Below are 27,808 nucleotides of genomic sequence, written 5' to 3'. Positions count from 1 at the left end.
AGTTTTATTTTCTTTTGTTCCATTCCCTAATACTGCATTAGTACATTATTAATGCTCAATGAACAATCCTTGAATGAATAGAAAAAAGAAGAAAAAAGTTAAGGGCCCAGCTTAACCCAAAAGATGGAACTCTTATGAAATTCCAAACAATGGCACTTAGGATACATTTTGCCAGAGGGTCTTCCTTGACACCTCTCAGAGCATATTCCCTGGGCGACCACCTTGGTGTCAATTTTCCCGTTCTGTGTCTTGAGTTCAGAAGAGCTACAACCGAGCTCAGGCTGGCCCTTGTCCGAAACTTCCCCTCATTGCATTTAGCTTCTCAGGATTTATGAGCCAAATCAATCTCTCCCAATGACAACCCTCTCAAGAATGGCACTGAACTCCTGACAATCTAGAATAGAAAGATATGCTTGACCTTGGACAAGTTAATTAATTCTTTTTTATGTCTTGGTTGTATTTGTTAAGTGGTTGTATCTGTAAAACTGGAGATGATGCCTCTTCTAGTAGAGCACAATGGCTGAACAAGACCATCTCTTGAGGTGGTCTTTCTTTTTTTTTTTTTTTTTGAGGTTCTTATTCTTAATAGACAACAACATGATGAGAAATAGAAACCAGTATTATATTTATTGTTCTATATTAGATGGTTAAGTGGGCTGGTAGAGGGACCACATACCTACTGAGACTCCATGTATGGGATTATCTAATGTTATAGTATTAAATCTCACTGCAGTATTATGGAATAAATATTAATATTAGCAAATATTTAAGAATTTGTAGAGAGAGATAGGGACTCGAGTCCTTCTGATCCAAATGAGTGCTTTTTCCACTGCACCAGGCTGGAAAATAAGATAGAGAATCTATCTGAGTAGAAGAAAGTGCTCATCTGAACTCTGGGTGGAAAAAACCACAAGGCTCTGTGCTTCTGCCCTCTGCAGGGACTCCTAGACTGTTCTAGTATACTATTCTGAGTTTCCATTTTGGCAGTCTAATTTAAAGGAAAACTTCACCTGCGTAATTAAAACTAGGCATTTATGCTACAGAGACCTGTGATTTTTTTCTCCTTACATCAATGTTACAGACTTGCTTGCTTTCAATATTTTCTCCTTAACCAACATTGCACTTTTAACTCTCTTGGGTGAGGGGGTAAGAAGCAAGACAGAAAAAATCAATGGCACCAATGTTCAGAGTTCCCTGTATAGGAAGTAGTAAAACTGGAACTCAACTATTAAGAACCTTTCAGTAATTAGTCTTGTTTTGGTTTGGCTTTTCTTCCTATGTCCCACTTTATTAAAAAAAAAAAAAAAAAAAAAAAAAAAACGGAGGTCACTAGAAAACAAGTATATAGCAGAGATTTAACATTGGCATCAAAAAAGCAATTTCTAGGGGCTTCCCTGGTGGCGCAGTGGTTGAGAGTCCGCCTGCCGATGCAGGGGACACGGGTTCGTGCCCTGGTCCGGGAAGATCCCACATGCCGCGGAGCGGCTGGATCCGTGAGCCATGGCCGCTGAGGCTGCGCGTCCGGAGCCTGTGCTCTGCAACGGGAGAGGCCACAACAGTGAGAGGCCCGCGTACCGAAAAAAAAAAAAAAAAAGCAATTTCTAGAGTAAATCCCAGTCCTCATACACACACAATTAGCTAAACCTTCAGTATCTACATTTGCTCGGCTGCAAAATGAGAGTTCTTATCTTTAATCATGACCTAGGGGCACTGCAAGATAATCATTAAATATATTCACTAAACTGTACTTACAAGGGCAGAAAATTGGAATAGCACATCAGAAAGATTTTTTTAAACAAAGATTGAAATTTAGAACTGGTTTTCTAGTTAATTTTCAGTTAATTTAAAAAATGTTACTCTATCCCACCACAGCAGTTTCTGATGGAAGATAACATAAAATGAAAATCATTTGTCTCCATATGATTCATTTTAGCAAACATTAATTCAGTGCCAGGTATTTTGTTCATTGCCAGCAGTGTATGAAAATAAATATAAAATAGACTTACCATTTAGAACAGGGTTAACAAACTGCGGCCCACGGACCAAGCTTATTTTCGTATGGTCCATGAGCTAAAGAGAGATTTCACATTTTTTATGGTTGGGGAAAAAAGTCAGAAGAAAAAAAAAATTTGTGACACGTGAAAATTATATGAAATTCAAATTTCTGTCCATAAGTAAAGTCTTATAGGAACACAGCCACACTCATTTTTTAGATATTTATCTAGGGATGCTTTCACACTAAGATGGCTTAATTTAGTAGTTGACACTGGTACGATTGGCTTGCAAAGCCCTTTCCAGAAAAAGTTTGCCAACCCCTACTTGAGAAGCTCACAATCTATGGTGGGAGAGAGGTACACATATGCACTTAGTTTTCCTAACATGATTAGTGCTGTAACAGTGGAAAAGTTATTCCTTCTGTCTATAGAAGTCTGAATTTAATGAGTATATTTAAGGAGAATGAAGGCAATGAGGTAATGAAAAAAATTCTAAGCAAAGACATGGAGAATGAGAGCATAATATAGGGACAGAGAATAATGAGTCCATATTGTATCTGAGAGAAGTTCTGGGAGGAGTATGGAAAGAAGTGGGAGATGAGATTAAGAAAGTACGTGAAATCTGTGCAAATGTAAATTGGTGCAGCCACTGTGGCAAACAGTATGGAGGTTCCTCAAAAAATTAAAAATAGAACTACCATACAATCCAGCAATTCCACTCCTGGGGTTATATACAAAGAAAATGAAGACATTCATTTGAAAAAATATGCATACCCTATGTCCATTGCAGCATTATTTACAATAGCCAGGATGTGGAAACAACCTAAATGCTCATGAATAGATGAATGGATAAAGAAGATGTGATACACACACACACACACACACACACACACACTGGAATATTAGTCATAAAAAAAGAATGAAATCTTGCCATTTGTGACAACATAGATGGACCTAGAAGATATTATGCTAAGTGAAATAAGTCAGACAAAGAAAGGTAAATACTGTGTAATTTCACTTATATGTAGAATCTAAAAACAGATGAACAAACATAAGTAAAGAGAAACAGAGTCATAGATACAGAGAAAAAACAGGTGGTTGCCAGCAGCAAGGCAGGTGGGGGAGGAGAGAAATAGGTGAGGGAGACTAAGAGGTACAAACTCTCAGTTACAAATGTCATGGGTATGAAATGTATAGTGTGGGAATATAGTCAATAATTATGTAATAACTTTGCATGGCGACAGAGGGAAACTAGATTTATCCTAATGATCATCTTGAAATGTACAGAAATACTGAATCACTGTGTTGTGTACCAGGAAATAACGTAGTGTTGTAGATCCTTCATACTTCAAAAACAAACAAACTCATAGAAAAAGAGATCAGATTTATGGTTACCAGAGGTGGTGGTGGGGGAAGGAGGAATTGGATGAAGATGGTCAAACACACGAATTTCCAGCTATAAGATAAATAAGTACTAGGAATGTAATGTACAACACGACTGATATAATTAACACATGTATATTATATATATAAAACTGTATATTATATACAAATATATATACAATATATAATATATAAAACTGTCGAGAAAGTATGTATTATATATAAATTGTTAAGAAAGTAAATCCTAAAAATTCTCATCACAGGAAAATGAGATGGTAACTATTGTGGTAACTATTTCATGATGTACGTAAGTCAAATCATTATGCTGTACATCTTAAATTTATGTAGTGCTGTACGTCAATTGTATCTTGATAAAAAAAATGGGAGATGAGATTAAGAAAGTACATGAAATCAGATTAGTATTTCTAACCTATTCAAAGATTAGGTGTCTCCTGTAGTTGGTCATTAAAGATTTTAAAGCAGAAGTGCTTGATCAGATCTCTGAGAAAGATAACTCCAGCAGAAATGTGGAGGAGTATTCCAGTTAATTTTACTTTAAAATACCATACCTGGATGCCTATTCCCTTGTTAAACTATAAAATAATCCTGTTTAATTGAATAGGCACTGCAGATCTCCACAGCCTGGCTTCATTGTCCCATTGGAAAGATTTTGCAACCACCTGCTGCTATAACATTTTCTTTTTTATTTTTTGAAATAAATTTATTTATTTATTTATTTATTATTTTTGGCTATGTTGGGTCTTTGTTGCTGTGCGTGGGCTTCTCATTGTCGTGGCTTCTCTTGTTGCGGAGCACGGGCTCTAGGAGCGTGTGGGCTTCAGTAGTTGTGGCTCATGGGCTCAGTAGTTGTGGCTTGTGAGCTCAGTAGTTGCGGCTTGCCGGCTCTAGAGAGCAGGATCAGCAGTTGTGGCGCACAGGCTTAGTTGCTCCGCGGGCATTTGGGATCTTCCCAGGCCAGGGCTCAAACCCATGTCCCTTGCATTGGCAGGTAGATTCTTAACCACTGCGCCACCAGGGAAGCCCTGCTATAACATTTTCAATGTCATAAAAATATTAGGTAAGAAGGAAAGAAAAAAGAATATCAACTATATTCAAAAACATCTTTAAATGATTTGGTGTATTCTGCTGTTATACTACAATAAAGCAAAATCAGAGTTATCTTTGTATTCAAACAGTAACACTGACATTAAATTTTAAACTGAGTTTAGAAAATAAAATGAGTATATATGTCAGGCATGGAACCCAGAATTTGCTTTAAATATGATGTTAAGTATTTGGAAAACAGAAACAAACAAATATACTTGATTGTATTACAACTCTAGGCATAAAGACTTGTGCATTCTTCTGTTATTGGAAAGTGAACTCCAATTGCCAGAGGCAAGTTGGTTGGACGGGGGTCATCCACAAGGTGAAACCCCAAGGGAGAAAACTGGTAGGATTTGGTTTCCTTCTCCCATTGTATGACACTTGCTGGTGTTTGGGAAACATAGCATTTCGAAAAGTGAAACATATTTTGATACGGCTGGACTTCCTGGCCTTTAATCCAATAATGTATCTCATACATCTTCAAGAGTAGGGTACTATGTGGTACATTTTCTAACTTATTTGACCACAAAGTAATTTTATTCAGAGTATCTAATAGAACTAGTCTATCGTGGAACCCACTTTGGGGAAAAAATATACTAATTAGCCTCAAAAGCTACACACCTCTTTGCAGGCAATTTTATCCACTGCTATCTTTCAATAACCATATATTTGCTGATGATGAGCAAATTTATATCTCCATTCAAGTATTTTCTCTCTTGAGCTCCAGACATGTGTCTTGCAGACATCATCATTTGAATGTCCTGCAAGCACCAAAAAAATCTATACGTCAAAAATTGTCAACATTTCCATCTCTGCTTCTCCCCACCACACACACACACACACACACACACACACACACACACACACATTCATTTTCAGCCCTCTGAGTACTCTCAATCTCAGGAAATAGTACTACCGTATGGCCAGTTGCTTCAATAAGAAATCTTGGAGATATCTTTGAGTTATTTTTCTTCCTTACCACTGATACCCATTCACCTCCTTGATGTAGCTACCTCTGAAATATCTCTTAATTCAAGTCTTTTTTCATAAGCCCTACCATCCTGATTCAAGCAATGGTCTTTAACATACCTCCGGTCTTGCTTACTTCCAGTCCATTCTTTGTGACACAGACAAATGTTACATGGGTTTATACAGTTGTCAAAACTCACTGCAACACCCAAGATGTGTGCATTCTATTTTATGTAAATTATATTTCAATAAATATAAATGTTGCAGCGCCTTGATACCAAGTAATTCAGGTGCCTTTAAATAAGAAAAGGTAAGTTAGTTACTGGTTCTCTAATGTAATTATTGCTGAACTAATTTTGATTAGTGAATTGAATGAATCATCTAAAATTCTGCTGTCATGAGTCAGTGATCTTCTCATGGTTATAAGTGCCAATAAAACTCAAACTAGTCAGATTGGTACATGTCTAATAAAAAGTAAACACACAGGCAAACCTCAACACTGTAAGGTAAGATTACTCAGAACAAATATTTCAACACCCAGGCAGAGCAAGTGTTGGCTCAAAGATCACAACATGGTGCTTCTGTAGCTAACTTTTCACCAATTTAAGAAAGAAAGAACTGAGAATTACAGACAGAATTTTGTCTCTACATCACATTCTATTTTGTATTTGGCAAAATAGCCTTATAAACTGTCTTAAAAGCCATTAAGAAAACGCAGGTCTTTTTTCCCACAAATCTCTTTTTTTATCCACATCCTCATACTGTCACGCATATAGGGAAAAAAATCCACATTTCCAAAAGAATTTAACATTTTTTTCTTCACTCTGAATTCCTTTAAACAAAGCCCATATATTCAAGAACCAAAAAGGAAAAACACAATTGTGATATTACTTAAAAGGCGGACACAGAAAATAAAATAAGAATGGCTTTAAAGAGCTATAAGTTTATGTAAATCAACTATACGTCAATAAAATAAATTTTTTTTAAAGCTATAAGTTTAGTTTCCTCATGTAATAGTTCTCATGGAAGCTTTCAGGGCTGTCATGGCTGCTGCAGAGTACTGAGAATCCAGGATTTTTCGTCTACTCGGTATGCCAACTTCAGCTGGCAGCTTCCAACTCTTGGTCCGAAGGCAACTTAAACTCTTACCATCTGTGATGGTTAATTTTTAAATGTCAACTTGACTGGGCCACAGGGGGCCCAGATATTTGATCAACATTCTTCTGGGTATGTTGTGGGGTGTGTTTGGATGAGATGAACATTTGAATCAGGAGACTGAGTAAAGTAGATTGCTTTTCTGAATGTGGGTGGGGCCTCACCCAATCAGTTGAAAGCCTGAATAGAACAAAAAGACCTAACCTCTTGTAAATAAGAAAGAATTCCTCTCTATCTGACAGTTTTCAAATGTGACCTCAGTCTTCTCCTGCCTTTGGACTCAGGCTCAGACTGGAACTTACATCCTTGGTGGCCCTGGTTCTCGTACCTTCAGATTCAGACTGGAACTATACCACTGGCTCACCTGGGTCTCTAGCCTGCCAATTTCAGATCTTAAGGCATCTCAACCTCCATAACTACTTGAGCCAAAAATTTATAATCAGTCTCTCTCTTTCTCTCTCTCTCTCTTTACACACACACACACACATACACACATCCTTTTGGTTCTATATCTATGGAGAACCCAGAATAATATATATTTTGGTACCAAGAGCGGTTCTAGAGGAACAGAAGTTTAAGGATGAGTTTTCCAAATTGTTTCAAGAGTTTCTGGTATCGACTCTCTAATCTGATTAGATTTAAAAATGATAATTACTCTATTCCTAGTGGTAAAGAAAGAATTGATAGTCCGTGGACTGATCTGGCAATAGAGATATGCAAAATACCTCCACTGGATACTCCGAATCAACCACTCCTAAGAAGCAAGGAGGTGGGCGACTGTGTATATGGTACTTTCAAACAATTTGGGAAAACTAACAAATAGAATGAGATTGCCTGGTTGTTCCTAATGTCACTGGACAAAGTGGTGAAAGTAAAGGATGAGCTCAGGGATTTGAATTCCCAGCTCAAGTACTGCTTCAAAGACTTGAAAGTGTCTACTAGTGCCCTAAAGAGAGCTTTATCTCCTGTAGCCACGGGGCGAGGATTGCTGAAAATCAAACACAGAATCTTATCTTGTGACTGGTTGAATTACAAGTTGCACTCCCATCCTCACAGGGTATCTACTGTGAAAGTAAGGATATAAATTGGGAAAGAATGGGATGCTCTAAGTTGGTATGGGAAGACCCAGATGAAACGAGAGACATTGAACCCCTAAATTCTGATGAGTCTTCTCTGCTACTGGAAGCAGCCTCCCCACCCCCAGAGGGAGAGGCTTTCCCATCGCCAGTGGTAGGTAACAGCCTCTTCACCCCTGTCAAAGGGGATTAAACCTGCATTGCCTGAGGAAGCTGTAATCAACTCCCCTGAGGCAGTTGCCATAAAAGACTATCCTGATTCTCCTCAGAACCCCCTGAACACTCCTCTTTGCTTCTAGACCTGTAACTAGATTCACATCACAGTGGGCCTCTAAAGGTGAGGTACAAAGTGTGACCCATGAGAAGGTATGCTACATTCCAGAAGAACTGCATGGGTTTTCTAATTTAGATGGAAATCTGAGGGATGTGTGTGGGAATGGACACTGAGGGTGTGGATAATGGTGGGAGGAACATAAAGTGGGATCAGGCCAAATGTATTGATATGAGCTCATGAGCTTAGATCCTGCATTCAGTGTTGCAGCCCAGGGCGTTAGGAAGGATTCTAACGGTGTGTTTGGTTGGCCAAACCATGGACCAAAATGTGGTCCACAGTGAGCCATTGAGAAATGTTACCTCTGCCTTACTTTAATGTAGAGGAAGGGATTCAAAAGTTTGGAAAGACTGGAATGTTAGAGTCGATTTGTTACTTATAAGGCTTATTCTCACACGATGGGAGAGTCTAGCAAACAAACCTACTCTCCACAAATGTGAGAAAGAAATTTGTGAAGGGAGATTCGGTATCCTTGAAGAGCTCCGTGACCACTCTTGTTTGCAGGCCAGACCTTAGCAGACACTGAAGTCACTGAATCAGGAAACCTAAATACAATGGGAATAATTGGATCCCAGCATGGCAGGGGTCAACTGGCAGCATTCAACCTCCAGAGGCATGGTGCATGTGTTATCATAACGGATAGTAGAGTTAAAGCATCAGTCAAGAGTCTACATTGTATATATCCGTGGCATTTGGCTAATGGATCATGGTGCTTCTAGAAGTGAAATAGATAGGAAGCCTACTAAGTGCTTCCTCGATCTATATACACAGAAAATTTCCAGGTCAGATGAACAAAAGTCTCGTCGGAATCATAAAAACAAAGTCATGGTTTCTCAGTTATTTCCCAGACATAAGCCCGTTTACAGACCCAGGTTCCTAGGAGAAAGGCCCTAGTACACTACCCAAACTTTATACTGTTCATTTTTCTTCCAGCCTTCCCCAAAGGGACCTACAGCCTTTTACCAGGGTAACTGTGCCTTTCCGGAGTTCTGGACACTGGCTCTGGACTGACACTAATTCCAAGAGACCCAAAATGTCACTGTGGCCCACCGTCAAAGAAGGGGCCTATGGAGGTCAGGAAATCAATGGAATTTAACTCAGGTTCATCTCACAGTGGGCCCAGTGGGTCTGTGAGCCCATCCTGTAGTTATTTCCCCAGTTCTAGAACACATAATTAGAATAAATGTACTTAGCTGCTGGCAGAATCCTTGCATTGATTCCCTGATGTGGGAGTGAGGGTTGTCATGGTAGGAAAGGTCAGGTGGAAGCCAATACAATTTCCTCTACCTATGAAATACTAAATCAGTGGCAGATATCTCATGCCTTAACATTTTTGACAAGAAATATTTTATTATTTTAATGCTATTCCATTTTTAGGAATCTAGACTTTAAATTCCATGAGGCTAAGGACTGTGTTTTTCTTATTCAACAGTGTATATTCAGCACCTAGAGAGGGTCTAACACATTACTATACAATTGGTGTTCAATAATAATACTGAATAAATGAATAAGCAACAGTAAATCAACAAATATTTTTATGTAGTAAAATGATACAATAATCTTTGCTTTTTAGACAATATGAAGAAAGTAGGATGGGAGTTAGAAAACATTTAAAACTAAATGATCAAGAAATATTATACATATGAAAACTCATTAGATGCAGCTAAAATAATGTTAGAGGAAAATCTATAACCTTAGATGCTTATATTAAAAAAGAAGAGTTAAAAATTAAAGGGCTAAATATCCAACACAAGAAATTATTAAAATAGCGATAAAATAAACCCACAGAAAATAAAATTTAGGAAATATTTTAAGGTAATAATAATAAGAAATAAGAAATTAAATAATAAACTTAAAATAATCTAAAAGTTAATAGAAAGGAACAACAAATCCAAAGTTGATTCTTTGAACAAAATATTGATAAATAAAATTAACAATCTCAGAGACTGATCTTGAGAAAAAGAGCAGTGTAAGAAGCAATATGATAAATGGAAGAGGAACATTATTTAAGATGAAGCAGGAGGTTTTAGAATACATTATGAGAAAATATTATGATCATTTTTGATTCTAAAGGAAACCAAATGTGATTGAGGAGCAGAGGGGTTTGAAATTCTACTTCCCCTTTTAAATTCCCTGTGAGATGACAAAGCTTAGGTTCATTGCTTATGTAATCAGAGAACCAAGGATCAGATCAGATTCCCCTGCAAGCAAATTTGAATGGAATCACTACCGATTACAGCTATGGTCACTGGGCACCTTCCCAATTAGTAACTTTGTTCTCAAAAGCAAACTCGGGCTTCCCTGGTGGCACAGTGGTTAAGAATCTGCCTGCCAATTCAGGAGACATGAGTTCGAGGCCTGGTCCAGAAAGATCCCACATGCTGCAGAGCAACTAAGCCCATGCACCACAACTACTGAGCCTGCATGCCACAACTACTGAAGCCCGTGCACCTAGAGCCCATGCTCTGCAACAAGAGAAGCCACCGCAATGAGAAGCCCACACACCACAGTGAAGAGTAGCCCCCACTCGCCGCAACTAGAGAAAGACCGCGTGCAGCAACAAAGACGCAATGCAGCCAAAAATAAATAAAATAAAATAAAATAATTAATTATTTAAAAAGTAAACACAATCTTTCCCCAGCATATCAAGGTCACAACTGCCAAAAAGAAAACCAAAGGAAAACATGCCCTTCTCTTGAGAGTTATCAGATTGATGACACTGCAACATTAGAATGATAGCCATTATTTCACTTATAGATGTACAGATAGAGATGGAGTTGAAGATAAGAGATAACGAGTGAGATTTATCCTTGTTCGTTCTGCCAATTTTTTTTTCTGTTCTTTTTTTGTTTGTTCATTTTTTTCTGGGTTGACAACTATACTCAACCTAAAATGAATTTATAATTAATATGATTCTATTCTAATGGAAATAGCTAAAATTAGAGCTTAGTTTACATCTACTCTTTGCTGGTCGCTGTTTGAACTGTATTTCCTTCCAAAGTTTTGTGAAGTTGCTTGGTGCACTTTTCATTAGGTTAAAAACACATCATTTGTTTGGAAAAATACATGATTTTTTATAAAAGCTCTAATAAATTCTAATAAATTTTAAGTGTTGAAAATTGAAGGAAAAAGAGTTTACACAGAGACTTCCATTTAATAAACTTATGTTTATACACATTCATCTCAGCAAACAATTAATCTTTGTAAAAAAATTAATAAAACGGAAACCTCAATTAAAATAGAATCAGGTGACAAGAAAGGGGGCATGCTCTGCTAGAGATCAGAGCCACCAGAAAGAAGAAAGACTTCCTCCTCTTTCTTGCCAAGAGCTCAGCCAATGAGAGACTGTCAGGACTCAGCCAATGCAAAGCCACAATACTTTGAACACTCAATTCCTCCAATGGATTCTTTGTTTACCACAGCCCTCCCAACTTCCTTTCCCCTTCTTTAAAACAGTTCTTCTCTCCCTGCTGGGACTTGCTCGAGGCTCGCCATGGTTGCAGACCCAGAATTGCAGTTCTTTGTTGATCCAAATTAATCCATTTGTGCTGGAGAAATAACTGCCAGTCTATTTGTTTTAGGTCAGCACCTTCTTCCTTTCAGATGAAAGTTTGCTGCTTGCAGCCATGGGGACTTCATGGGCAGGCGAGTTTCCAGGGTGTCTGATATAAACAAGATGGGATTTGGTTCAGTTACAGATTAAAGTGAACACAGCATGGAGGAGGGTAGAATAAAGCGGAACAGAGGCCAGAGCATAGGTTCATCTTGGGACACGGTGTCATATAAAGACATACTCTAGAATCAGGGCTCAATGCCCAGCTCCGCTTCTTACTAGATGCTGATCATGGGTAAGCTCCCTAACCTTACTGTGCATCAGTTCCCCCTTCTGCAAAATGAGGTTAATAATAGTACTTACTGCATAAAGTATTGGAAGGACCAAATGACACAGGCATGTAAATCTTTTAGCATAGTGTATAATATGGTGAATATTTTAATAAGTAGTTGCCATTATTATTATTATCATCAGAAACATCTTGTAAAGCTGTCTGGACCTAGCAGATGAGGTCACATGGTGAGGACCACAGAGTGGGTCATACCTGAGTAGCTGTGTCTCTCATATTTTAGATGAAATATTCCTAGTATCATTGACCATATTTGATTAAAATGTCCATATAGATACACCGTAAGAACTCTGCATTCAAGCAGCATGATATTTTTCATAATATTCTTCCTGTAAAGACTTTTTATTATAAAGAAATAAAATTCTTCTTAGTATAACCTAGTTTAGAGGATGGTAATTTGAGGGGTTAATTGACACTTGCTATTCCCAACTCAGTATCCTTCAGCTGAGGCTGCCTCCTGGGTCACAATTGCACAGGGTCAGTGAGATATTCACACAGACACAAGAATATGAGAAATAAAATGCATCTCATATGAAAACCTTGACAGATACAGTACAGAACTGCAAAGAATTCCAAAATAAGTTTCAACAAGAGCAAAATATATATGAAGTGGAGATGATAAATCTAACAAGCTGTGGAGGCAACAATAATTCAAAAATTCCTTCTCGGGGCTTCCCTGGTGGTGCAGTGGTTGAGAGTCCGCCTGCCGATGCAGGGGACACGGGTTCGTGCCCCGGTCCGGGAAGACCCCACATGCCGCGGAGCGGCTGGGCCCGTGAGCCATGGCCGCTGAGCCTGCGCGTCTGGAGCCTGTGCTCTGCAACGGGAGAGGCCACAACAGTGAGAGGCCCGAGTACCGCAAAAAAAAAAAAAAAAAAAAAAGAATTCCTTCTCTCCTACCCTAGGGATAACATCTCACTGCTGGGGCACCTTCTTCCCTACCCTTATCACCACTGCACACACCTCTCCAGAATGACCAGCCTTTGTATGGGAGGTGCGGGGTGGGGTGGGGCGGGGAGAGGTAGAGTCCTGCTGTGGCAGAAACCTCCTTCTGAAGAATAAACTGTCTAAGCCCAGTCCTGACTCTGCAGGGAGTAAGAAATCAGGAGGAGGGAGTGGAGAGTGATTATAAATAGAAATGTATATAAGAAATACACATAGAGGAAGATGTCTGAAAGCTTTCAAAGATTCTCAAGAATCAAACCTTCCATCCACCAATAAACCATATTACCAAAGTAAATCCGTAAATGACAATTTGAAACATATACATTCTCACACAGGGCTCCCTAAATTTCCATCTGTCCATTTTCCATCACTTTAGGGATGGGCTCTTTAAAAAATATTTCACACCAACCAAAGGAAATCAGTAAGCACTTTGGGTACGGGGTCTGTGTTGAAATAGTTATGGCCAGCCACAGCCGTTGATATCTCAGGTGCAGAATGACCAATCTATTCTTAGATTTTTTTAACAAATTCACCCAGCTCAAAATCAATCACTTTAGCCACCGAGAAGTGGTGGTTGAGAAGCGGTGTCAAGGAATGTTCTGGAAGAGAGATATCACTATTCCAAGAGGTTATTTTTGCCCTGCCAGGATTCTCATCTAGAGGATAGTAGGCTGAGTATCGTGATAGAGAGTATACAGTAGGACAGAGGAGCAAAGAGGGGGAACATATACATCAGACTGGAGGAACTTTGGGTAGGGGGGATGGGTCAGAAAATTTGATGAGGAAAAAGTCTTGCTGAAGCTGTCAATTCCAATCCTGACCCCAGAAATAGCTCCTATTAACGCGTCGCCTTCTACCAAGTCTTTGAAGAATCACTCCCCAATCCCAGGAGCTCCCCATATATTGCCCTCTACCTATCAGTACAGCCTGGAAAATACTGTTTTTCCTCCCTAAACCTCTAGGTCTAAGTTGAGAAGTTTCTCACTTTCACATATACTATTACCATATACCAGGTTCTGTGTTAGCTGAGATTATGATAAATCCAAGTAAAGACTTTTTTTAAAACTTATTTTTTTCAAGTATAGTTGATTTACAATGTTGTATTAATTTCTACTGTACAGCAAAATGATTCAGTTTTACATATATATATATATTCTTTTTCATATTCTTTTCCCTGATTTTTTATCACAGGATATTGTATATAATTCCCTGTGCTATACAGTAGGCCCTTGTTATTGATCACTATATATATATATATATATATATATACACTTTATATATATATATTGAAAAAATATACATAGTAAATACTTTATATATATATAAAGTAATATATATATAAAATATCCAGACAAATCAATACTTAAATTTCAATTACTGGATATATATATATCTTATAACTTAAGTTTCTGTCCCTATTACAGATTTCTTGCTTAGGTGGAGAAAATAGTATTTCAGAAATTTCAAAAACATTATGTGTCATAAACAGATTAGAAATTCTCTAATATAAACAATCTGATCCAACATCTGTTAACATGTGGCCAACCACTTAAGAATTTAACCAAACTCCAAGTCTTAGCTTTTAATATCTTCTTGCAGGTAAGTCAAACAAGAACTTATTTTCACTCCAACTTTTTGATGCTTTTAACGAAGCGTTTTTCAATGCAGTTTAGATGAGAAAGACCATGAACAGTTTTCACTCAAAACTCTATTTTCTCAAAACATATAGTACGATGAAAACATCATTGTAGTTAGGCCCCAGAACACTTTTCTTAGCACAATTTTCTAAAGCCTAGGTGTAATGAGAAAAATATCATTATTGGGTTTGGTTCTCTTTGGCCATTTTACCCAAAGCCTTGTTTTCTTTTTGTCATTTGCAGATTTCATGGGAGGAAAGTCGGGGAGCAGGGCATGCAGAGGAACAATCCCTCCAGCGTTTATCTGAGTTCATGTCTGTCCCTGGGTGGGGATGAATGACATTCTTTGCATTATGTTTATACAAAACTATAAAGGCTGTTGCTAATTGTTTTTATGATCTTCTCTATCTGGTTTGTATTTTAAGCAGAAGAGCAAGAAGATTTGATTCACCTGAAAAAATTAACAGTTTTGTGTGCCTTTTTTTGTTTGTTTGTTTTGTTTTTGCGGTACGCGGGCCTCCCACCGCTGTGGCCTCTCCCGTCGCGGAGCACAGGCTCCGGACGCGCAGGCTCAGCGGCCATGGCTCACAGGCCCCACGGCGTGTGGAACCTTCCCGGACCGGGGCACGAACCCGTGTCCCCTACATCGGCAGGCGGACTCTCAACCACTGTGCCACCAAGGAAGCCCTACAGTTTGTGTGTCTTTACTTCACCCTGGAATTTTACACTGCAAAAATCTACTGCTATTTTTGTCTCCCAGAATGTGTTCTAACAGTGTACAGAGTTTATGCCTAATACCCAAACAAAGATTAAATTGTCATAAACTATAAAAATTAATTTCAGGAGGCTCAGGAATATATTTGAGTAGAAAGAGTCATATTAGATAGGCTTGACTCATCAAAACATGTTCTTCCCCCACCCAGAAAATTCTCCCAACAATAAGCCCTCAGCATTATATTCAGAAGCAAAACATGGAAATTGGGAGATGGTATTATCAAAATATAATTGGTCTAGAATGGAAGCAACTTAAATGTCCATCGACAGATGAATAGATAAAAGAGATGTGGTATATATATATATATATATATATATATATATATATATATATATACACACACACAATGGAATATTATTCAGCCACACAAAAGAATAAAATAATGTCATCTGTAGCAACATGCATGGACCTAGAGATTATCATACTAAGTGAAGTAAGCCAGACAAAGACAAATATAATAGGATATCACTTACATGTGGGCTCTTAAAAAATGATACAAATGAACTTATTTACAAAACAGAAACAGACTCAGACATAGAAAACAAATGTATGGCTACCAAAGTGGATGGGGGGGGAATAAATTAAGAGTTTGGGATTAACATATACACACTACTATATATAAAATAAATGAACAACAAGGACCTACTGTATAGCCCAGGGAATTATACTCAATATTTTGTAATAACCTATAAGGGAAAAGAATCTGAAAAAGAATATATATGTATGTATAACTGAATCACTTTACATCTAAAACTAACAACATTGTAAATCAACTAAAGAAAAAAATTCGTCTACAAATATATGGGTATATTTTAATTATAATTCATGGAAAATATTATATTAAAAACTTAAAGACACACCCATTAGAATGGCTACTATTAAAAAAATAAAGCACAGAAAATAACAAGTCCTGGCAAGGATATGGAGCAATTAAAAACTTGGTCCACTGCTGGTGGAAAAATTTCTGCAGCAGCTGTAGAAATATTTTGGTGCTTCCTCAGAAAGTTAAAGGTGGAAGTATCACATGATCCAGCAATTCCACTTCCGGTTATATACCCAAAAGAATTGAAAGCAGGGACTCAGATACTTGTACACCAATGTTCATAACAGCATTATTCATTATAACCAAAAAATGGAAATAGCCCAAATATCTGTCAATAGATGAATGAAAAAGCAAAATGTGGTATCTACATGTAATGATATATTGTTCAGCCTTAAAAAGTAATGGAATTCTGATACATGTCCTAACCAGGATGAATCTTGAAAACATATCCTAAGTGAAACAAGCCAGACACATAAAAGACAAATATTGTATGATTGCACTTATCTGAGGTACCTAGAAGAGTCAAACTCATAAAAGACAGAAAATAGAATAGAGGTTACCAGATATTGGGGGCAAGGGGAGCATGGGGAATTATTGTTTAACGGGTATGGAGTTTCTGTTCTGGATGATGAAAAAGTTCTGGAACTGGATGGTGGTAAGGGTCACACGACACTGTGAATGGGCTTGATGTCACTGGGTTGCACACTTAAAAATGGTTAAAATGGTAAATTTTATTTTATGTATATTTTACCATAATAAAGGAAATTAAATGCTTTTAAAAATGTGAAGAAATGCAGTGCAATTTATACAAAATTAAGTAAGATGCCACATACATAGCTAATCTCTTCATCTGTGGCAGGGAGAAAGAATGCAGAAAGGAAGCCAAAGACCCTCGATGCTTGAAGATAGGCTAGCCTATGGCCACGGATTCTGTTGGGCCAAAACATCCCCTCAGAAGATCAGTCAAAACTACAACAATGTCACAGAGAAAAAAAAAAATTTATTAATTAAATATTTCAGCTTCCAGGCAATTGTTACATTGTCTTGAATATACAGCCTAAGAATTAAGAAATTTATGCTCTTACTTAAAACAACAAATTATTTCACCTAGGGTTTTCCCTCACAGTGATTTAGTTAAAGAACACTATAATTCACTTATTAAACTATTTTATTTCCATCACATAAATGTACAAATACAGCCACCTAAATTGATAATCAAATATATCTTGTAGAAGATGATCAGATCATAGAACCAGACTCAGTAGCTATGTAATCCTTGGATAAATCCATATCCCTAGAGCCTTGGTTTCCTAATCTGTAAAATGGGAATAAATACATAGCCACCACAGAATCAGTGTAAGAATGAAATGAGATAATGTGAAAGCACCACCTCTGGCACATTATGAGGATCCAAATATTTTTTGATTATGTAAATGAGTGAATATAAATGAAGCGACTGGAAGAAAATAAGAAATTTAGAACTTTAAGCAACTATATACATGCACATTGTCAACACATGATTTCATCTGATCTGTGGAAGCTTTTATGCAAAATGGGTGTGGAGATTCACAAGATTGGACCTGAAATTAACTGATGCATTCAGACATACTATATGTTATACTAATTCTAAAATAAAGCAAAAATAAACAAAATGACACCAGTAAAATACACAGACAAGATGATACAGGAGAAACCACATATAATTGGATAATAACCACCACCACTGTGAATAGCATGCAATTGTGACTCACAAAACATTTGTTTGCTATGGTTTCTTTCTTTCTTTCTTTCTTTTTTCTGTCCCTTTCATGAAAAAAAAAAGAAGTTTGTTTTTCTTCAAAATAAAAACACTGGTTTGTGGGTTTGGATTGATTTTTTTTTTTTTTTTTTACTCTTTGTTTAAAAAGGTCAGTAACTGTCAACGCACGTATGAGAGGGTAAAAGTTTCTGGCTCTCGAAATTTGATTGTTGAACAAAAGAAAAAAAGAGACCACCTTGTATCACTGAAGACAAAATAAAGAAAACATTACATGTTTCCAACTTGCATGTCATAAGGAATTTTGATCACTTTGGCATTAGTGTTGGAGAAAACATTATGTTAATGTTTGTTTTCCTGACACTTCAAAAGTTATTTCTTATATCCAAATAAGAAAGGAACATATCTCCCCTGACAAGAATTTTTAATACCAAAGTAAACAATCTGTTGGATTGTTTTACTGTAACTTGACTAAACACCGATGGTTCTCTAATTTAAACTCTATGAAAATTAAAGTTGCATCATGGTAATGACAACATGAATTGTGCCAAAGAAACAATATTTTGCTGGGATCCATGGCAATGTCACAGTCATCACACGTATGGAACAAACCTCTAGAACATTAGGTCATATTTACCTCATCAGGTGAAAGTCAGAAAGGATAACTGTGGATCATTATAATATTGGAGTTAACGAATTTATTTTTAACTCACTTCTCACTCATCTAAATAGTTAATTTAGTCCTGACCACTAAATTACATTTTCTTAATAATCTGTGTGTGTGGTTTTTAAAAAATATATTTGCAGTTATACGTCATGTCAGTTCGTTTTGAAGTGATGAAATAGCTTCCTTTTCTTTGTATAAATGTCATCTACCTTAGATTAGACTCTGTGGAGGAAATAAATATTTCTTACCTGATGACTCCAAGATTTTTCACAGAACCAATTTGCCTGTATCTACTCAAGATAAATATTAAAAGATAATATCTACTTCGATGAGAAAGTACACATATTGTAGTAATGGTACAATGTAGTATTGTACCATTACTACAATATTATTTTGATGGCTAAAATTATAATCCTATCTAAAAATAAATGCAAAAATGTAAGTTAGTTTCTCCTTTAAGTCACTTTTTTGTTTTGAAAGATGGAAGAAATATTCAGGATCCATATATGTATAAGACTTTGCCATTAAATAAATGAAGATAAGATGTGAAAAGAAAAATACTTGTAATATAATTATATTGTTAAGGCAATACTTACAGAGAAATGAATCAACTAATTGAAGAGTTTAGGAAGGGAAGCAGATTCACATTCTCAGACAGTGATATTCTGATTGGAATACTTGCTATAAATCTTTCTTATTCACTATATTTCTTAATGGAGATAGTTTTACACACTGGCCCCAAGCTAAGTCAGAGCAGAAACTAATAATGAAACTAGTAACAGTGATAACATCTGTGCATTTACACAACTGTTACTTTTTCTATGGTAGAAAGTCAAAATTGTTACACTTATTGGGGCTTGAAGTCAGGATAGCACTTAATAATAAGGAGGGAAGTGGTGACTTCTTAACAAGTACAAGAATTTTGAAGACATTTTTAGTCAAGAGATAGAGATCAGTAGTATTCTGCCTCTTTGAAAAACCGAAGGAAGCCAGATGAACTAATAAAACAGCAGAAGCGATCCTCTGCTTTGAAAAGAAAAAGAATGCTCTAGTGGAGAGCTTCCTAATGGGAGAGAACCTTAAGTCAAGACGTAGGTATGGACTCCTCTCCCCTCTAACCAAGAAGAAAGAATACATCTATCTAGAATACCTAGGATGTCAACCGGGACATTGTGAATATCTTTTTGACTGTCACCACTGTGGGAGGGGGGAAAGGTCTCCTGGCATCTAGTGGGTAGAGGAAGGCAGGGATGCTACTAAACACCCTACAATGCAAAAGACGGTCCCCCGCAAGAAAGAATAACCAGCCTGAAATGTCAATAGCGCTGAGGCTGAGAAATGTTTAATTAGAATGATACGGGACAGGGGTAGGAAAACGTTTTTGTAAAGGACCAGATGATAAATATTTTAGGCTTTGCCACTTCTACAGTCTCTGTTGCCACTATTCAGGAACTCTGCTCCTGTAGCACAAAAGCAGCCATAGGGGATAACACCTATTTTATTTATAAAAACAGGCAGCAGGACCCATTTGGTTCTCCTGCCTTACTTTGCTGACTCCTGGTATAGGTCATTTCTCCTCTTAAAGGTTGCTCTAATTCTTATTTCTGGAATTGGAAAGAATACCAATTATCATGATGACCCTTTGGTAGTAGGAGTCTATACTTAGGAATGACATCCAATATGAGATTAAAAAAAAACAACAACTCTACTTCTAACAGGAAAATTAAATCTATACGATGGCAGTCACAAAATTTTTTAAAATTTACTCTCTACTTTGAAAGGAAATCATTTTTCCACTAAGATTTCATAAAACAGATTTAAAATTAAACCACTTGGCACCCCTGCAAAAAAAATTGGCAAATGAACAAACAAGAGTAGGTTTACACCCTGATTTTCTAAACCAGAGATTCTTATTCTATCTGTCGTGGTGCCATGGAAAGTCCTCAGATAGATCCAGGGGTTTATAAACTTGTTGAAATTATATGTAAAGAATAGTAGGTATGTATGCATGTGCATTTTCATGATGTCCTGGACCTCCTGAAAATTTAAGATCCACTGCTAAACCATGCAAGGTAATTCAGAGAGTGTGTTTTCAAGAATGGACTACTTTTCTGAGGCTGCCAGCATAACCGAAAAGTACTACACAATAGCAGATTTGATTCTGTGTCTTCGACAGGCTGAACCAGTTGTTATAGATTACTACATAGTTTCTGAACAACTACATTAATCTTGGCCTCTAAGTTGTGTTATACTCAATTTGGTTAGATGGCAAAATTACATTTCTGAATCTAAAGTCTTGGTACCAACTCTTTTTCACTGCCTTGTTCCAAAAACCATCTAAGAAGGTTTTCAAAGATAAGTATTTAGAGTGATATAGTGTACATTTTTAAAAGTTGAGAAAGATAGAGGGAAGGGAAAACATGCAGGGACAAAAATCGAGCCAATAATAGAAATGTTTCTACTATGAACTCACTACACGTATTATAGCAAAAATGTCATTTGATTTCTTGCTGCTTCTGTTTCCTAATCTTTAGATCTGAAATAGATGATTTCTACATGACATTTTCCTTATACTCAGGATTTATTGGTGGTATAGTAATCAGTCAACAAACGTCTAGTAAATCTTCACTGTGAATATAGGACTTCACTAGGTGGTACGGTGAGTCAGAAATAAGTTTCGCCTACTGAATCATTAACCTCACTTCCTGTATTAAGTGTGCTCTTTTGGGAGGTTCTTCTGTCATCTGGTCCCACAATAATCTGCTTATGAAATCAGACTTAAACTATACCCTGACTAAAGACAGTTTGTATGAGTCTCCTCAGAGTGAGAAAACAAATAATGGGGGAAAGAATGGGAGAAACAGTGGATACTTTGATGAAACAAGAACAATGACTTGCAAGCACTGTTTCTTTTAGCTATTACAAAACATTAGATTTGGAAACTAATATGAGAAATAGATCTAAAGTGGGAATGAAATTCTGCAAATCTTCAACACTGGTTATTGGAATCACCAACATGGGGGAAAATAAACAATATCCTTTCCTAGGGGAAAGACTATAAGGGATATCAGGCAAGAAGAAAGAGTGAAGAATTTCTGTTTCTCTTTTAACTGTCAAGATGAAACAGAACTGATGGTGCCAAAACATGTTCTTCCAATATTACACAGCTCTTTTTTAAGGTGCCTTATTGAGTTTAAAGGATCAGTTTACTTGGCTGGGGAGTCCATCCATCCATACCATATTAAGTCAGAATCTGAAGATTCTACTTTTCTTCTTTTTGCTTTCGTTGCTTAAGGGTGAATTGCTGGCTCATTGTGCTGCTCGTGGGAGAGGTATGCATTCTTTAAATTACAGAACATAGCTGCATCTTACTGCTGTACAACAGGAAAGTAGAACTGCTCCAAGCAATGAGCACTGAGTCTCTATTTTCATGGTTGTTACCGTGTAGTCACAAACAAAAATGGATGATGAAAGAATTAAGTTAATCTATCTCATGCAATATCATTAGTCACTTCCTAGGTTCTGGAGCTCCCTAAAGCAAAGAGAGAATAAAATTTCAAAATATTACTTTGCTAGTCAGTTTTACAGATATCAAGTTTGTACAGGCACATAAATCAAAATCTATTCAAAGTAAGGAGCAGATGTTTGAACTATTTCAACAAAGTAAAATCATCTTCTCTCGTACATGCTACAAATCCACAGCCTTTTCATAAGTATGAAAGTTGTGAAAAGGATTGGGATTCATCATTTAGGTTATTTACATTCCCTTTGAATCTTTTGCACCACGTGGTGGGACCCGAGGACATCTTGTTATTTCCATAACCATGGCCATTTGTGGTGAGCAGTCCCACTGTATACTGAGGCAGAAGTAGGCAGAAACCAACCCCACTGAATTTTTAAGATAATAATAATCTTTCTTGTTGGCGTTTGATTCGAAGTTATCCTTCCAACCAACATTAAGAACACGGTGGAGAGAAAAAGAATAATAATGGGAAAGAATACAAGAAGGCCATAGAAGACTTCATTTAGATTATTTTTCAGCAGAGAATACATATTAAAATATATATGAATATATACATAATATATATGTATATTCATTTTACACCCTGCTTCCTTATAAAAGTTGGCTTATAGACTTTCACCTAGTTAAGGCATGTTAAGACAAATGATTGGAAGATTAAACTGAGTCTGTCTGAAAGATACAAAATTAGCAAAAGCGATGCTGTTGCTAAAGAGGTATTTCCCAATCCTTCTTACAGTATAAATGTTTATCTATTTTATACAAGTCCTATAATGAGAGATCAGAGAGAACAGAGCTTGTGTTTGTTGCTTCTACACAGATCACAACCCCCAACACACTTCGTATACAGCAGAGCTTTAGCAATTAATAATAATAAACTTAGGCTTTCCTACCATGCAGTCTGCAGGTATATGTCACAGGAGCACTACATCAGTGAGGATCTCTTATTTGGAGTTCTTTTCTTTCTTTTTTTTTAAAAATTAATTAATTTATTTATTTTTGGCTGCGTTGGGTCTTCATTGCTGTGCACGGGCTTTCTCTAGTTGCGGCGAGGGGGGAGCTACTTTTAGTTCTGGTGCGCGGGCTCCTTATTGCAGTGGCTTCTCTTGTTGCCGAGCATGGGCTCTAGGCCCGTGGGCTTCAGTAGTTGTGGCTCACAGGCTCTAGAGCACAGGCTCAGTAGGTGTGGTGCACTGGCTTAGTTGTTCCGTGGCATATGGGACCAGGGCTCGAACCTGTGTCCCCTGCATTGGCAGGCAGATTCTTAACCACTGCGTCACCAGAGAAGTCCCTGGAGTTACTTTCATACTTAAGGAAATTATCGCCCTTGTATAGAATTCAAGATGAATCCTTGCACTGAATCAGTATGGAAAAAATCTCCAACATCAAAAAACAACAATAACATAAACTTTCTTAACTTCTAAGACAGTGTTCTAATAAAATGTTAGAATTAGATTCCAGTTGAATATCAAATATAAATGAATATATAATATGCAGAATTAAAAATTTAACAAGGATAATTTGGAAACTAACTCACATAATTATCTTAGGATATTACCAAAATAATAAATCAATAAATTTTGAGCAGTAGAACAGATTTTCTGCTCTTTGTTAAATCATTGTTTCAGTAAAACTGTTAAAATTAGTAGGGGGAAAATCACATTATTTTATCTGTAACACCAAGAAAAAATATGACTCTGAAAATATTGTTTAGAAATATAAGGAAATTACAAAGTGTCAAAGTCCTTATCACCGGGAATATCTTCATAGAGAAGCATTATTTCTCCCACTAACTGTGTGCATCACAAGAGTTAGAATTATCTTTTTAACTCTCTGTATCCCTGGTACTAGCTCAGTACTCGCTCTTCAGAAATTATTTAATGAACAAAGCAATGAATGAATGAATAATTTGTGGGTAAACCAACATAATATCCTTCATTTATAAAAATGCTGCCATAGAAGGCACACTTCAGCATTCTTTTTCAGCCTCAGGTGTAGTAGCTGATTTAGTTAGTTCTAGCCCTATCCTTCTATCAAGGCTGTGCTTGTCACATTAACCAGAGAGGCGTGGGATGTAATTTGCCACCAAAGCTAATGAGACCAGTGTCCTACAGGCTTTGTCTCCCCTGGAGCTTTGGGGGTTTGCCTTTGTTAGGGCAGGTCTATAGTTGGTCTTACTCTAGGTGTTGTCTTTTCTGGGTTCTAACGGCAGTGTTCTGATCTCTGCTCTCTGGCAGGGTTGAACTCGAATATCTTTCTGTACACCCTCCCCTCAGCATGCTTAGCCCTAGTCTATTCTGCTCTCAATCCTGTAGTAGATGCTCTCCAGTAATTTCCAGGTGGTCTTACCCTGCACGTGATGAATAGCCCAGCCTTCAGCCATAGACTCATGGGTGACCCCAACATGGACTCCTGGGTACCCCTCACTCCCTTATCTCTGTTGTCCTGACTCAGAGGTTCCAGCCATTTCAGCTCTCCCCAACTCTGATCTCCATATCCTCAGCTCAACGGAAACACCATGTTCAGCTCAGATTCCAACTCTCTGTAACACAGTAAATTATCCCCAAGCAGAATGGGCAATTGTGAGGTACGTCTCAAAGTTTTCTTCCCTAAGAGTTAACTGCCTAAAAACAGTTGTGTCCTATGTTTCACCCAATTTTATATTTGTTCACAGTGTGAAGGTTAGTTCAGTACTAGTACTGCATCATGCCTAGGAATAGAACTGAATGTAATGGAGTGGATTGGAATGAATAGAATAGAATAGAATAGGATAGGATAGGATAGGATAGGATAGGATAGAATGAGGAACATAACAATAATACTGACCTCTCAGGATCATAGTAATAACAAAATAATGTAAGTTATATTATGCAAACTTTCCATCAAAGATTTTGTTTCTATGACCTGAGCACATTTTTTTTGAAGTATGCACAAATTCTATGGAATTCAGTTAATCTGATTCCTATGCATTTTTTTAATTAATTAATTAATTTATTTATGGCTGTGTTGGGTCTTCGTTTCTGTGCGAGGGCTTTCTCTAGTTGTGGCAAGCGGGGCCCACCCTTCATCGCGGTGAGCAGGCCTCTCGCTGTCGCAGCCTCTCTTGTTGTGGAGCACAGGCTTCAGACGTGCAGGCTCAGTAGTTGTGGCTCACGGGCTCAGCTGCTCCGCGGCATGTGGGGTCTTCCCAGACCAGGGCTCGAACCCGTGTCCCCTGCATTGGCAGGCAGATTCTCAACCACTGCACCACCAGGGAAGCCCCTGAGCATATTTTTAACAAAGATCTTCATGCAACAATCTTACCTCAGAGGTTCAGGCTTGGAAAGAGAATTGTTTCCGGAATAGATCGAAGGAGGCTCATTGTGAGCACTCATTTGGCAATCAATTCAATCCTGTGAACTTCGGCTAATATCAGAGATGCTGACCCCTGGCTGAACATTAGCATTTCCAGGGCACTTATAAAGGTATCAGTGCCCAGCCAACGACATCAGAATCTCTGGGGGTGCAAATTGGGCATAGGTAGCTTTACAAAGTTTCCCTCCACCTCCCCCAACCCCAAGTGAATCTAATGTGCAGTTAGGTTGAGAATTACTAGGTCTGTCAGCCTCAGGTTCTTTATTCGCAAAATAGGACTAAGTCCTTGCTCATAAATATAAGGATTAAAAGAGACAATGTCTATAAAGCACTTGGCACATTTTTTTTTTACCCGTGCCACGCATGTGGGATCTTAGCTCCCGGAGCAGGGATCAAACCCTCGCCTCCTGCATTGGAAGCTCAGAGTCTTAACCACTGGACTGCCAGGGAAGTCCTGGTACATTTTAGCAATTTGATAAAAACCCTTTCCTATCCTCATGCTCCTTCAATTAATTGCCTTACTTTTTACTAATTGCTGGGATACTAGAACTGTTTTCTTCTTCAATAGTGTCTTTTTGGTAGGTTTATTTATTTGTTGCTTTTAGTTGAAATGGACCAGCAGCTTTTGGCAGTGACTCAACCTCAGCCCTCCTGAGGAACACCTTACATTTCCCCACCGGCAATGTCAGTAGGAGAGTTTCCCTAAGCAGAGATACACAATTATATAAAAGATGCCCCTCCCTCCCCTCTAGCTAGCTAACCTGCCGTAACTCCCAGAAAGATTCCCCTTCTCCCCTGAGAATACTATAACTTTTAGTGATTCCCACACCAGTATCTCTTTAAAAGTGCAGATTCCTGGGCCCTGCCCTTAACCTACTGAACTAATCTCAGGAGTTACAACTGTCTTTTTAGCAGCCTCTCAGGTGATTCTTATGCGTACTAATGTTTGGGGAACGTTGGCGAGGAGAAAAGCAACAACTGTAAATACAGCCATCAGATAATTCAGGTTAATCTCCTACCTACTGCAGTTTACTCAGAGACCAGGGAGGAAGGTAACACCAAGCTTTCTTTCTTTCTTTCTTTCTTTCTTTTTTTTCTAATCCAATTGCTCTCTACTTTCTAAAAGATTTTTTTGACCTTGAAAAAGTTTTTTGCTCCCATAGCGTCTCTTAAATATCATCGGATTCGGCCTCTTGTTTTATAAGAAAGGCTGTGACTTTCCCAAAGTTACCAACCTCGTGGCACCATATTCCTTAAAGTAAATAGCTGTCAACTCTTCTTTTAAAAGACAAAAACGTTTGTGTTGGTGGCTGCATGAAGATACAGCTCTACACTCGCCAGAATGTGTGCATACACAGCTCTGCCGCCTCTCCTGCCCCCCACCCCCACCGCCCCTTGAAAGGCAATTTCTTCTCTAAAGTTCAGAAATATATCCCATTTCACAAATTCAGGGAATGGTCAGTAGTCAAGGACAGATTCCCATGCACAGCAGATTTTAAATACATAATTGAGCAAAAAGGAGACTTCTACACTGGTTGTAACAGATTTAGAAATGATTTACTTGGAGAGACCTGAGACTGTTAGGGCAAAAGCACCTTGCACACAGGTAAATGATTGTCAGAGCCATGGAGACTGCTAAATCACAGTCCTACATTAGTGACACATCGTCCCAGCTAACTGACTCCCAAATGGGTGAGAAAAGTCAGCACAGAGCCTTATTTGTGCACAAATTCAGAAGAACCAACTCAACCAGCAATGGAAACCAAGAACACTGGTATCATTAGAATAATCCCTTTCACAGTCATAGCTTTGGAATTTGTAAATGTACAGATACAAGGAGCATTATCCATGTTTACTTAACTTGGCTTCCTACTATTATTGCATTCATTTTTATTCTGAAGTGTTTTTACATTTCTAAAGCTTGATTCATTAAGAAATTGCCATCCTTCTATCTGGGTCATTGGTCATATTTATTGCAAAAGAAAAATACAAATCATTATTCAAGAGCAAATTCCACATATTTTCCACGTCCTAAACTTTTCAACCTCTCTTATTTTGTGCGGGGTTGATTCATTCCAAGGAACAGCACATTCCCCAGAGGTAATCAGACTGAAGCAGGAGAGGAACAGGGTTGGTCTTCAATAGAGAGGGCCACAGAGTTTTTGCCATTTGCTGTCCTTAGTATTAGGCCTTGTTTCTGAACATTATTAAGAGGTTTTAAAAATAAGCCTGTGGTTAGATTGGTTAAAATCGCCCTGACTCGTAAATTGTGGGGAGAATTCACACACACACACACACACACACACACACACACACACACACACACTTCCCTTTCCTCTTCTTGTTCACAGAATAAGCAGGGCATTGTTTTCAGCTCTTCATTTCACTGTTGAAGAAAACATAAATAAAACATG

The 27,808-nt window shown here is 37.7% G+C and overlaps 1 long non-coding RNA gene across 1 annotated transcript; it reads right to left on the bottom strand.

The window, feature by feature from the left end:
• Nucleotides 1-548: 548 nt before the first annotated feature.
• Nucleotides 549-5,797, bottom strand: LOC109547615 (uncharacterized). The gene is made up of 3 exons (XR_002173456.3): nucleotides 5,574-5,797; nucleotides 5,106-5,245; nucleotides 549-4,423 (listed from the first exon to the last, which is right to left on the bottom strand). It is a non-coding gene; the product is annotated as an uncharacterized lncRNA (long non-coding RNA).
• Nucleotides 5,798-27,808: the final 22,011 nt, after the last annotated feature.

Source organism: Tursiops truncatus, chromosome 18 (assembly GCF_011762595.2).
Source record: "Tursiops truncatus isolate mTurTru1 chromosome 18, mTurTru1.mat.Y, whole genome shotgun sequence".
Taxonomy (NCBI): Eukaryota; Metazoa; Chordata; class Mammalia; order Artiodactyla; family Delphinidae; genus Tursiops; species Tursiops truncatus.
This window is presented reverse-complemented; position numbering and strand designations above follow the sequence as displayed.